Here is a 14,143-nt window from a genome sequence, read left to right on the forward strand (position 1 = left end):
AGCTGAGAGAGAAAGGGAATGAATTAACTTCCGTCTCTCTTGGTAGACTCAATCCAAGGAGGTATGAATGAGAAATTGTGGCTGCAAATAGTGTTTTGATTCCTTTTTGCTTGAATATGTCACCAAACTCCACGTGGCGCCACAATCATGACCAATGTATACAACAACACAAACATGAAGTAGGTTTGTACATTTGTACTGAACATGTTTGATGCCACTCGAGAATGAGAACCATCTGTTACCAAGCAGAAACTCATGGCCCACTCTGAAATGACCAGATTGGTATTTTAAAAGGACATGCCAGTCATTTTATGCAGAAAGCCAGTTTGAATCGGGTTAGTGGCATGGGCTGTAACAAGTAGACTTACTTGTTACAGCCCATGCCACTAACCAAGGCTGGTTTTTTTTTCCTCATGGGAGACACAATCATGTGCACATTTCATCTACCTTACTTTCAATGTCTGACAGACAAAGGAAGAGAGAAGCAGTTGAGACTGTGAAGCCATACTCATGCATAATGAATCCTTCCACTGAAAGTGATGCCACACGTGTGCATAGTTGCATTACTGTATGTTGAAGACTGAAATTAAGCAGGAATCAGTGAGGAGACACAAAGTCACTATTCTCATCTGGTGCCAGTTCCTATAGTGTTAGGATGACTTTACTGTTTAAGAACAATTGGTGCAGTACAACATTTGTGCAGGGCATTTACTTTTTATGTAAAACTGATTTTTTCTTTTTCTTTTTTAAGTTAAGGCGAATACTCCTTGAATCTACAAAGTGACCTTTGGTTTGACTGTTCCAGTATCAGTTAGGCATTATTATAAATTGTATAGCTTTAGGACTTCTTTATGTTCACAGATGCTGCTTAGGATGTGAGACCTTACTGTGGTTGTATTATATGCATGCTTAGATTTAAAAACTGAGTGGTATTTTTATTTAAGTTAGTTCCAGTAGGATTGGATGGCAAACAACAAATAAGATTAGATTAGGAGAGTGATAAAAGAAAAAAAAAACTTCAGCATGACACTGACTTCCATCCAAATCCCTTCTCTCCTTGTTAGTATTAGTATGATGTTGGGGCAGATTTATAGCTGTATAACATGGCAAAATTAAAAGGAACCAATACGTGTTTGGAAAGAGAAGTGATTTGGAAAAAAGAAAAAATCCCTCTCTTCCCTGCTCCAACATCATAAACATGTAATGGTTGTATCAGTTTACTGTCGTGTTATATTTTATGCTGACAAGAGAGAAGCCAGAGGAAAGAAACATCTTCCACATTATGGATTTTGTCCCACTTTTACACATCGGCGGTGTAACTCGGACTTTCAGTGGTCTTCCTTTAGGCTTTCCTCACAGACTGAGAGGAAAGTCAATACTGCTTAAAACCCTCTGCAACTTTTCTGAGATTTTTTTTAAATGAGCACTTTAGAACTCGGCCAAAGGTGGTGTGTTCCCTGGTCCTTTACTTCTTTGAGTCTATTGGCAGGCAATTGCTTACCACCAACAGCCTTTTTCCTCCCACCACATATGCCCACACACACACACACACACACACACACACACACACACACACCCATACACATACACACACACTTTTCCTTTTTGTCCTTCTCTCTTTCTTGGTCTCTCTCTCCCTCTGTCTTCCTTTCAAGTACATTCCCACCCCCCTTCCCCTTCCCCACCCCTCTCTCTGTCTATGCGTCTCCACTTGCACTTCCCCACTTCTTTCCCATCTCTCCCCTTTTGAAGTCGGAGACAGCTCAAAATCCAACGTGGTTCTTTTTTGGACAGCCGAGGGGAAATGGCTCAGAGAGAGAGGCTCAAGTTCGATTACGGCTGTTAATCAAAAATCTACACTGCCCAGCATGGCGTGATGTGAGAAATGATGTTGGTTTCGATCTGTCAAAGCCACGATATGCTACATGTACGGACCTATATGAAGATATATTGTAGGGCAACACACACTTACTCCCTGGGAAGAATTAGAAAAATGAAATCTTGCTTGGGCCGAACACAATACACACCCGTGAAGATATGCAAGAGAGGACAAATGAAACTGAAAGCAGAACAAATACACCAATACAAAAAAATACCCGAGCTCAAGCTATTGTATCATCTCTGGCTCAGTGCAACTCATTCACCACACAGATGTAATACTATTCTACAAACCTTGGCTTATGTGCCGTGGCAATGTTACTGAAAAATCACACCCAATGTTTGTTTTTTTAAGTCTATGTGATTATAACATCTCTCAAATAATTCTGCTACCAGTGTTCAGTCCTGCTGCCATGTCAATTGTTTGATTTCTTGTCATACTATCACTGGGAGATACCAAACTTTCATATTCTTATTTAAAATTCATGTTTTTATTTTAACCAGTTATTATAGAAAACTAAAATGTATTTTAATCAGTCACTCATGATGAATTTCTTATTGAAAAAGTAATGGCAGGACTTAACTCTGGCGCCGTGGTGTTGAAGCCGTTAGCACCGTTGCCTCACAGCAAGACGATTCTGAGTTCATACCTGCTGGCCAAGGTTAATTGGCAACTCTAAATTGCCTCCAGCTGTGAATGTGAGCATGAATGGTTGTTTGCCTTTTTTTTTTACTGTCGGCTCTGAGATGGACTAGCGACCTGTTCGGATGCATCATGACCTCAGCCAGTGTCAGATGGGATTGGCTTCAGCCTCCTTGTGACCTGAAAGGATAAGAGGTACAGCAAGTGAACGAATGAATGTCTTCACAAACCACTCAACAGCAATTAGTTATATGAGCCATTACACCACTTCATGTACGTATTTAGTTGCTACAATTTATTCACTCACATTTTCTCAAATATACAGAGTATGTGAATGACGTCAAATCCCTTGTATCCCAGAATGTAGGGGATTTACGTTGCTTGCTGCTAGTTTAATACTCATGTCCTCCAACTGTGAAAATGCCATTTCTGAACGCATACTCAAGAAACAGACATGGTCAAGTTATTATTTCCCAAACTGTTGATTGTAAACACTCGTCACAATTTATCGATAAATATGTTTACCAAGGTTTGATCAGCGCATATGCCAAAGTTGTGCCATCTCTGATTGTGGGTATATGGGTCGGTATACACTAAGCTTTATAAACATACAATAAAGGTTGAGGACAGCAAACAGCTTCTGAGAAATCTGTTCATTTCCAGGCAATGAAGGATCCAAAGTGTTGAAAGAAATGTTCACCTTCCCAAGATGCACTGGTTCATTGAACGTCTGTCATCATGTATTGTATGAACACTAATATAAGTCTTCTCACAAAGAGAATTTGACATTGTCCAGAAAGAAAACAGTGACTAGGATAAATAAACTAGGATAAATAAACTTCTTGAGTGTTTGTTCAGTTTGGCCTTTGTGGTTGACAATGGCTATAATGGCCATGCTTTCGTCATGTCCTTATGCAATCCTCACATAGAGTTCTTTTTTCTCATTTCAGGAAACCTCATCAGTGAAAGAGGAGATTTAATGGAGGCATATGCCACTTTTTTGTGGAAGAAAAAAGTGTTGTGTGCCTATATATGGTTCTTCTGTCTGTGTACTCAACCCCACTGTTGTTTTATCATGTACCCTTTTCCATTATTGTCACTTGTGCTCATTGTTCAGACAGTTAGATACATTGCTTCAGTTTTAGTCGACTTTCTTCGGGGACTCCCACAGAGCAGCTAGCAAGAATGAAATGGCCCATCTTCTTCAGCACAAATTTAAAGGTTTGGGAGAAAAAACTGTTATAGAACACCTTAGTGCTCCTCAGTACTCCCCCAAACAAAGTGGGACATTGCTATAAACAGGACTACGGGTAAAAATAATCACAGATTTATCACGGAGTGATCCCCTGGAAAAACTGCTAGCTTGTCAAAGGAAACAACTTTTTTGTATAGCTGGCCGATAACAGGCATTCTGGATCTCATGGACTTTCTGAGAGTATAACTGGACCTGACATCAGCATGAGATATCTCTACAAGCAAATATAGCTACCCTACTCTATCCTGCTGGGATAAATGTACTACAACTACTCCAGATACCATTCCTCTGCATCTGCATCATTATCCCACATGGCGTGGTCCCTCTACCAATCATATAATCATGCACTGGAGTCGACTGATGGCTATTGCATGCCATGAGACCCTCTTAATAGTCACAGTTGCAATTTATTTTTTTCACTTTTCAATTGGAATACAAAACTGTCACATATACTGTACAGGCTTCACTGTAAATCGCATAATAAAACTGTGCAAATAAAGAGAGCGTGAGAATAATAATGTAATAATCTTTCTCTGTTTTCACAGCAGTTCCCACAATAAAAATGCGTACTGTACCTAGAAGACCAGATCAGAGCACAGCACAGCATACAACTAATTACAAACCCCTAGGTCAATTCAGGCCAAAATATGGAAACAAATGCAATGGAAGAAGCATGAGAGCGCCTGGAGAGCCAATAGATATGGTACAGACAGAAAGGCAACTGTACTGTACAGACAATAACACTCTAAATCATGACTAAAATACTTCAGTATTAATTCACAGCATTATATTGCATGATAACAGGTTCACGCTTACATGCTGAATAAATATATTGCTCTGCATGTATGAATGTAAAGCATAACAGAATATCAAAATGCTATTAAAAGGCCTAACAACATTTTCAGCGTTACTCATTGTTACGAGGTCAAAATCCTTGCGTATCTGCACTTTTGTTCTGAGGCAGTTTGCAGCATTTGGACAAGGCTCCTTAGTTCCAGTTAAGGGAAATCTTTATGCTACAAGCAGACAAGGACATTTTGGACAATTGTGTGCAGACAACATGTAAGCATTGCTTTAGGGAAGGCTCTTTCCATTTTTAACATGACAATGCAATTGTGGACAAAAGGAGGTCCATAATGGAATTTCTTTAAATAAGTTAGGCATGGTAGAACTTGACTTGCTTGCAGAGCACTGATCTCAACCTTGTCCAAGACCTTTAGGACAAATTGAAATGCCTAAGGCATTCACTACATTATGCACATGTTTTTTTTTTTACAATCTTACAACATTGAAATTAAAGATGTAAGTGCAAAATACTTAACAGATCGCATCACCTCTCACCAGCACGATCTTTTTTTAATACCACTAATGATTAGTTAACCCTGGTTCTCCTGGTGTCCCCATTTCCTCAGAGGCAAACTGTGAAACATTTTTAACCTTTGTCATAGATAAGATAGGATGGGATATTACATTGCAGATTAGGTTTAGACCACAATTGTCCAGCCACTCCTCTGAATTACTAGTCCTGACCCTTCTGTCTATAGCAATTATAGACCATTTTCAAAGTTTCCCTTTATATCAAAACATTTTGATAATGGTTTCACATCAACTGCTACACACCTTACATTACAGACTAATTTTATTTAGGGTCTCCAACAGCATTCTATATGATCTGTCAGTGGTATGCCGATGCAGTTGTATGCTCAGTAGTGGTTCTGCCTTATATAGTGCTATCTATGTAGTTCATCATCGAGTTATTATTGAGAAGCTGAGGACTTGGATTAGTATCTTGGGACTGCCCTCTAGTCATTCTCATACTTTTCTGACAGAATATTTGTTGTGTCTGTTGATGGTCTCTTCTCCGCTCAAGCATTGTGTATGTATGGGGTGCTGCAGGGCTCTGGTCTAGGACCAACTTTATTGTTTCTTTATCAACTCCTTCTGGATTGAATCATTAAAAAGTACAATATTTCATACACTGATGATAATCAGTTATATTCTTCCGCAAAACATCTGACTAACAAGTTGCTGTCTGTGTGGTTTAGAACTGGATGGCAGGAAACTCTCTTCAACTGAACTTCTCCAAAACAGAAATAGTTATAATAGGTTCAGAGATCATTAATGGCCAACTTCTCTTGGATCCCTGGTTCAACATGTGGTACCCAATGTTAAAATCATCAGAGTTATACTTCACTCTTGAGCCTAACATTAAAAACCTAGTTCATAGAGTAATGCACTTTTCTTATGCCTTGGCCTAAACATCATTGAATGGCTTCAGGGTTTTCAAAAATGCAGCTGCCAGACTTTTAACCAAATCATGAAATCCTGATCACATCTGTCCTATTTTACCTTTCCTTCACAGGCTGCCTGTCCATTTTGGACTATGAAGGCCCTGCATGGTACGGCATCAAACTACCTGTCTGAGCTTCTGATTCATTACTCACCAGTCCGTAGCTTGAGATCTTCAGATAAAGTCCTGTAAGTTCAAGACCAAGAGTGACAGGGCTTTTACTATTATAGTAGGAATTCAACCCCCTAGCTTGCCAGTGGTACTTTTTTGATTGTCTTTCAACTTTGTTTCATTTGTCTGTCATTGTCTAGCTTTTGAAAGGTATACAGTATATTGTAAATAAAGATGAGGTTAAAAAAATGCAGCATGTTAATAGTCATACTTTTTTAATTATATTTATACAATTTTATAAATGTTATGTTGTGGACTCTATTGAGTTTTGGGCTTGTAGTGTAACCTTGAGGTTTGGTAGCACTGTCTTCTACAGAGCATTAATACACTCCACCAGTTGGTCTGCTTCAATATGTTTTTGACCTCAGGGCATTACAGCTAAATGCAAATTATACAGATTTGTTTACCATTTGCCAGAGTCATTCACAACTCATTCTGGAAATTCACGTTCTGTATCATGAAACTTTACCCGTTAACCACTGTTATTTACCATTCAAGGACAACTTCCGAGTGTTCAACTTTTCACATCACAATTTGACAAAGACCGCCTGAATGCACCATTAGTTTTGTCTCTGCAGGGTTAGAACCATCTCATTTGGACAGGAGCTGCAGGTTCAGTCTAGCCTTCGGGTCCTTCCAAGGACAGCTTTGTGAGCTGCGCCCTTCAACGAAAGCCAAGTCCTTGAATTGGGAAGCAACAATAGACAGTGTCCTTATTGTGCAGCTGTACAGCTGAAGTTAATATAAAACAGGGGAAATCTATTTTAAACAAATTATAAACAACTGAAATGTGTTGAATAAAAACACAGGTTGAACAGCCTCAATGAAGAATTGAGAATGTGCGACGACTTCAATAGTCCAGGTTCAGGTGTACTGTAAAGTGTGCAGCCTATTAGTGTAGTCAAAGGTTTGAACATTTCTTTTGTTTGACAAATTTCCAGCATAATGACTTTAGTAATTAATTAGACGTTGACTCATTTACTGTTTAAAACTGACATGTCACTCTAATGGACGAAATAAATCAAAGCGAATATCTTACACTTACGATGAAAGTGCATTTCCAAATGTATACGCTTCCAAATCCAAATTTATATGTTTCCTATTTCTTTTGTGATTTAGGTTTTATGGACAGCATTCTTTGACATGCCTTATAAGAGCCTGTATTGCAAACTTGCAAAAAGACTGAAATTGTTCAGAAAATTAGAAAAAGGGACCAATAACATCTGAAAGTTTTATTTATGATCCTGGTAACCATGAATCATACTGCAATTTAACAGGTTTCAACAACCAGCTGTTTTAATCAATATATAAGGATCAAATTACTGCTCATAGTAATGAACCTAGAGATGATTATCACTGGACTCAATTCCTCTCAGCTCTATAGAGTACTATTAGGATTTTATGCCTGTAATATTAAGGCTTTGGTTCAGTTTTGCTACTTTCATTGTGTCATTGTCCAGTATATGACAAGGCCAACACCGGTTTGGTGAAGATACTGAAGAATGTCACATTTAAACAGCCGGTGCATATTCTCATTTGTCCAGGTCATAGTATTGCACGCATGGCCCAACAGAGGAGAGCTAACTCCTCAGGCCTGGACTCTGCTGTCCATTTACATCTCAAGGAGAAAGCCCACTCCTTTGAGGACAGCAATGTCCAAATCCTAGACAGAGAGGACAGATGGTTTGAAAGAGGAGTTAAAGAAGCCATCTATGTAAAAGTAGAGAAACCATCCCTCAACAGGGGAGGAGGTCTGAGACACCACCTATCTCCAATTTACAATGCTGCCCTTTCATCCCTTCCCAGGAGATTCAACAATCTAGCCTCAAAGAACAACCACTGTTCACAAGTGGCAAGTGACTCCAACGACTGTCGTTATAACAACATATGGCACTAACGAAGTCGAAACCAACTTCCATCAAAGACAGTCATTTAAACAACTGTCGTTGGCACTTGGAGCACAAAAGGGAACCAGTGACATCATCACCCTTGTGAACGCCCACACAAGAGGTTAAATAGTGAGTCTCCACACCAGATAGTTGGACCAGTCCCAGCCTGGTCAGATGCGTACATGAACTGATGAAGCCTCTTGGATGAGAGGTGAAACGTCTTCCTAGACAAAAAACTAAGTCCAGTTGCTTTCGATTTAACCTCCTTTGAAAAAAAAAAAAAAAAAAATCACATTTAAACAGTTTGTTATTTTTTATTTGTGAATGCATTTTGCCACACAAGCTGCCCCCATGTGGACAAAAGTCAAACAGTGAATGCAGGTTCATGGGCTTTTTTTCTAGATATGACCAACGTAAACAAGGGTTTGTCATCACTGGGCAAACATCAAGAGCACATTTAGATTTGGTTTTGTGTTAAAGCAACACTATGTAGTAGGTTTTTTTTTTTTTTTTTTACCTTAAAACAATTTATAAACTCATTTAAGTTTTTACTGTAGGATGAATCGTGCCATCGTTGCAGCCTGAGCAGGGTCGCGCCAGCTACAACTGCACTATGTAACTTTGCTGTGCAGGTAGGAACACAGCGCCACCCTGCTCCTCTCACCCAAACATGAGTGCCCTGTGCTGGGCCACACAGCCGGCCAGCCTCCCCTCTGGCAAGCTCTGGACAACGGCAACGGCACCGGTGATGGCAACAGCACCAGTACCAATGAAGGCAAAGGCACCAGTACCAACGATGGTACCAGCAACGGCAACAAATTCACGCAGGCTGCTGTGCATCTCTGAGAACGACACAGGTAGCAGACAGTTGCACTTCTCAACCAGAGTACCAGTACCACTAATCCTACATAGTGTTAGATATTGCTGTCAGTCAATTTAGAGGCAAATTCCAGCTGTTATCTTGTGTTTGGTTTTTCTGTTTGGATCATGCTTCGTGGCTTTAAATGATTACCATTTTAAATCCGCATTATATACTGTCCATATCTAAAACATTCTTTGCAGCAAATTTGCCTGAAGAATCTACGACAAATTTGAATGCACATCTTTAATACGCTTATGTGGAATTTTAAACCACTCTGAAACACCGACATAGAAAAAATCATGAATAAATGAAGGATCACATTTAATTTGGTGTTTTACCAAAGTGCCAACATTGTCATTACAAGCTACTGGAGCAAAACAAATTGGTAGTGCAGTGCTTTTCAAGCTGAAGGTACAAACATGGTATAAGAGTCTGGTGGGCATTCATAATTTCCAAAGTTTAAACTGCCTCCTGTAGGGCCAGGAGCTGAGTCTTATCAGGGATGACACGACTTTTACTCTCTGAATCCCCAGACTGCTCACTGTTGTTAACTCTAATGCTTTACATTTTTTTAACTCCATGCTGTGAGGGGAAACGCACCAGTTAAGCTGCACAATGGTTGCAGAGCAAGGATACTCGCAATGAGGGTATATGTTCATACCCATTAGAAAGTCACTCCTCATCACAGCAGATCTGATGGAGTCGCTGTGATGGAAGTGAACGATGTGAGAGGGCAACGTGCGGCTGCAGAGCTTCACGCTGCTCTCTCCCTCCCTGGTAGGATAGAGGCTTAAAGCTTTCCACTGTGACTAAATTAAAGGATCTTCCCCCTGTGTCCCAGCTCCTCTGTGCTCCTCTCCCTCTCTGTTGGGTGGCTTTCCCCACAATGAGATGGAAATGTGACACAGTTAGGTGGGACTCCTGCCTGGGCCTGTACAGAGGAGTGGAGGTGTGTGTGACATATTTCCAGCGACTCCTAGCTGCTCCCAGAACAGCTGCTGAGGACTGTTATGACAGCTTTCCACTGAGAGCACAGGAATCCATCTTCTCTCTACGACACTTCTATTCCAGTTCAGTCACTCTCATTTTTCCTTTTTCCACAGTTTTTTCGATGCTGTCATTCAAGCAAGCCTAGATTGGGTTTCGGTGGGCTGAGAAAGTGGTGGAAAGCATTATTTTTTTGAATAACACTTGGCAGGTGTAATTACTCAGTTCTGTGAAACCTTCATACAAGGGAAGAGGAAACTGAGCTCCTGAATGCTCCCACTACTTACTGACAGATATTAGGAAGATACCCTTTGATCTTGCATTGTCTCCAACCATCCTTTCATGTGACTTTTTGACAGCTTTATGAAATCACAGTTAATGCCTATGGACAAATCTGTGATCAGATGGAGACAACAGAGGCAAAACAAAACTCTTGTGTTTCTATGTTTCTTCAGCGCATCTCAATGTACAGTATTTAACCTGGTGCACTGGGTACTAAAAAAAATGCGTATTTTGTACTTTCCATGAACTCAGGGTAGATGCGCAGCTCATATCCAAACAGTTCACTTGCACTGAATAATCTCAAAACGGGCACCTGTTTATCCTGGCTTTGCAGTGGAATACCAGCAGGAGACCAAGAGGAGACATGCTTTCCGACCACCAGCTTATGCACAAAGCTCTGCTGCAAGAAACAAAATGTAAAAATTAAAATTAAAATCCTCCTTCCAGAAAAAAAAAGCCCAGAAAACAATTGAAAGGGATTTCGTCTGTTTACTGTGAGTCATTCAGAACGCACAGGGCAAATTTTTATTTCTTTAAGTAATCTCTCTGAAACAGATGACATTCATGTTCCACTGATATCAACTAGCTGTGGGTTAAAGGCTGAAATATTCACTGAATGTATTATGTGAGGGCAGAAGAGTGAAGAAGTGGAGAGCTAAACAGTCAAGCACAGGGCAGTTGTTAAGGCAAGCTTGCAGCTAGTGAGTGGAAAGAGTGGGGATTTGTTTTCAATCAACAGAGGAAACTTGACTGCGACAGTTGATGTGGCAACCAGCAGTACACACACAAAAAATGCTGATAAATATGCAGTTGCAAAGAATTAGTGGGGAGAATAGTGGAACTAAGAACATGGGGAGGACCCTCAAGAAGGCTGGAATTAAAAATTTGTTTTTATCTTCAATATTGAATTTTTTCCTCCTTTTCAAGCAGAAAAGAAAAGAAAAAACTCAATTTTGTGGTTTAATATTTGCATGCAACACAGCTGGCAACTGAAAACAACAAACTTGTTCCATAAAATAAAATAAAAAGAAGCATTTCTATAAAACTAAACTGTAACAACAAACATATTTTATAGGAGACATACATAAACATCAGTCTTCACTTATATATCCATCACGCGCTGTCTCCAGCTGTTGAAAGAGGCATCACTGATAGCTCATTTTTAGTTCATTTTATATTTTGTCATTTCCTTTACTGAAGTGAGCATGCTAACCAGCTAGCCTCGGCCTGTCTCATCACTGTCTGATAGCGAATCACTGAAATTCAGCAGGAGAATTATAATCGCTTGTCAACGATGACTGAAGCTCTATGTGGATTAGAGCACCCCCAGCAAGAATGCACATTGTGCCCAATCATAATCATAAAGTAGTTGATTAATTGTGGCTACAATATTATACTGCAAGATCAGGTATTTTGTCAGAAACATCCATTGCCAGTATACACCCATCCTACAGTATATAATACTGAATTGTCCAATATTTCATTTCAAACCTTAGTACACATTCTTGTTATGTTAAAAGAAACATCTTTAAATCTAAACCATCAAAATAGTATATAAATATTCTCAGGGACAAACTTGAATATAATTATCCCAGTAATAAATGAGGCAGCATGGCCTTCAGGTTCAGGACCTTTTTAGTATGCATAAATGTCTTTTAGTTTCTAAAGTTTTATTGCACTGTTCAGGAAGTAAATCATGGCAGTGAAGTCTTATCCAGCTGACTTTTATTATGACATGCAGTCGTACTGTAAACCTTGCAGGAGTTACATGGCTTTCCACCTTGGTCTTATACTCAGGGTAAAATAAAGACCTCTAAAAAATGATGTTGTTTTATAATCCAGTGAGAGAACGCCTGAAACATTTTTGATATTTCAGGTTGTGGAGATTTCCTTAAATCCTTAAATTGCATCAACACCCACAACAGATGCATATGTTTACTTGTTGAATCAGAATAACAACTCTCACCTCACATATGTACTGTACCAGGCTCACATTCATGCACTATAAATCACAGTTAAATACAGATGGCAGAGGCTCTGACTGTCAACTGTAGCACAACGTATTCTTCCTGTTGTGTGTGTTCTCCTGAAACAAACATGGTACCATGTCTATAATAATGACTCCGGTGCGGAAATGTTGATGCCATGTACTGGATTCTGTTCAGTTGCTGCCGGATAAAGAAAGATAAAGGTTACACTGGAGAGCAATTCATGCTTTCCAGAGAACCGAATTAAAATGTGGGTTTGGGTGACCTTGCAGTCAGGTGAGCATGAGGCAATACTTAGGAAGCTGATTCTAAATACTGCCCTTGCAGGGGCAGATCAAACTCTGCCCTAAAGCCTTTCTAAGCTCCAAACTCTCAAATCACCACTTCTCACCCAGCAGACCATAGTGCGTGGCCTCTCCGGCTCTTCTTGGCTTATGTGTATGTATTTCTGCCACTTTGTTCTGAGCCTTTATGACTCACACCATTAGCAAGCCACCTCTCTCTCTCTCTTTCTCTCTCTGTTTCCTGCACACGCCAGCAGGATTTAGATACCCTATGTATTATGGATGGGAAAAATAAACAGAATGCACCAGCCATTTATATGACACACTTGTGAGATCACAGGACAGGAACGATTAGAGTGGTCAAATAAAGCTTCAGCAGGAGATGGGGGAAAAAATGAAAAACTGAAATAGAGCAGCTCTTATAAATCTACTTCATTTTTTGTGACGCTTTCCTCCGCATGTCATATTGTAACCAATTACATTAAGCCACCACTCCCACTCTTGCTGGGAGTCTATTAAAGTGGGCCTTAATCTAATTGAGGACTTATGTATGTGTTGTTGTGATAATTATTCCTCTCATTGAGGGTGATAGCACCTTCATCAAGCTCAGCCTGACTCCGGAGGACCTCCCTGTGCACAAGTAAATTAACATAGCTGCATATGCAAGGTTACCATGAACTGCAGCATTATGCTTATGAGAATAATCACTGCCAAGGTTAGGAAGGGGCATTTTCTATTAAATAGCCACTAACTTCATGGCTCAAGTCGTAAAATCTACTGCACATTTACCCTTTTGGTTATATAGACTAAATTTAGAAACACTGTAGGTCAAGTTGTGAGAATAATATGTAATACACTGATATGCTATCAAGGTCAGTCGTAGAATAGATAGAACTGGAAACCGAAATAACTTGTTAATACCAAAATGAGTTTTGTCAGTTTCAGAGAAAAACTTTCTGTATTATTTTTGTCCTCTCTTCTTGTGAGTTTACCAGCTTCTTATTATTCAACAGTGTCCTACATGACACCACACATTTCCACCAGCATTGCAATGGTTTTGATTATTTGACCTAACAGTCATGAGTAATTTTTGTTCAGTTGGAAGACGGTGACGCCTTTCTGTAAAAAAAATGTGATGATAAACCCTATCACACAACATTTGCTGCTGGCTCAGTCTAATCAATTCACACCCAAACGGATCTGAAGAATCTGGTTAGGTGGTTGTTTTGTGTGTTAAAAGACATATCTATAAGATATGCTATTGCTATTTAGCTCTTTACTTTACTGTAGCTACAGCCATTGTTGCATTTTCTATACGAGAGACTATTATACACCCTCTGAGCAGCACCTCTTCAGGGCGGACTGGTTGCTACAGTGACTTGGCATTGGAAAGCTGAGCCTGTCCAAACAGATTGAGGATACTAAGCATGTTAACTTTAGAAAAAGAAAATAGGTGGTAGCACCAAAGTTAGATATTTACATTGCTTTCAAACGATGGAACAACTCTCAATGAGCAGAGCATGGCCAAGAGTGGTAAAGACCTGTTAATGCTAATACTGGCTATACAGCAATAACAAAACTCATAATTAGCTCCGTTAAACACTTTAAAGCACA

General features: G+C 39.6%; 1 long non-coding RNA gene across 1 annotated transcript; it reads right to left on the bottom strand.

The window, feature by feature from the left end:
- Positions 1–9,221: 9,221 nt before the first annotated feature.
- On the bottom strand, positions 9,222–10,725 carry LOC146973367 (uncharacterized). The gene is made up of 3 exons (XR_015037672.1): positions 10,571–10,725; positions 10,263–10,369; positions 9,222–10,119 (listed from the first exon to the last, which is right to left on the bottom strand). It is a non-coding gene; the product is annotated as an uncharacterized LOC146973367 (long non-coding RNA).
- Positions 10,726–14,143: the final 3,418 nt, after the last annotated feature.

This window comes from Trachurus japonicus, chromosome 15 (assembly GCF_045865225.1).
Source record: "Trachurus japonicus isolate A0001 chromosome 15, Traja_1.0".
NCBI lineage: Eukaryota > Metazoa > Chordata > Actinopteri > Carangiformes > Carangidae > Trachurus > Trachurus japonicus.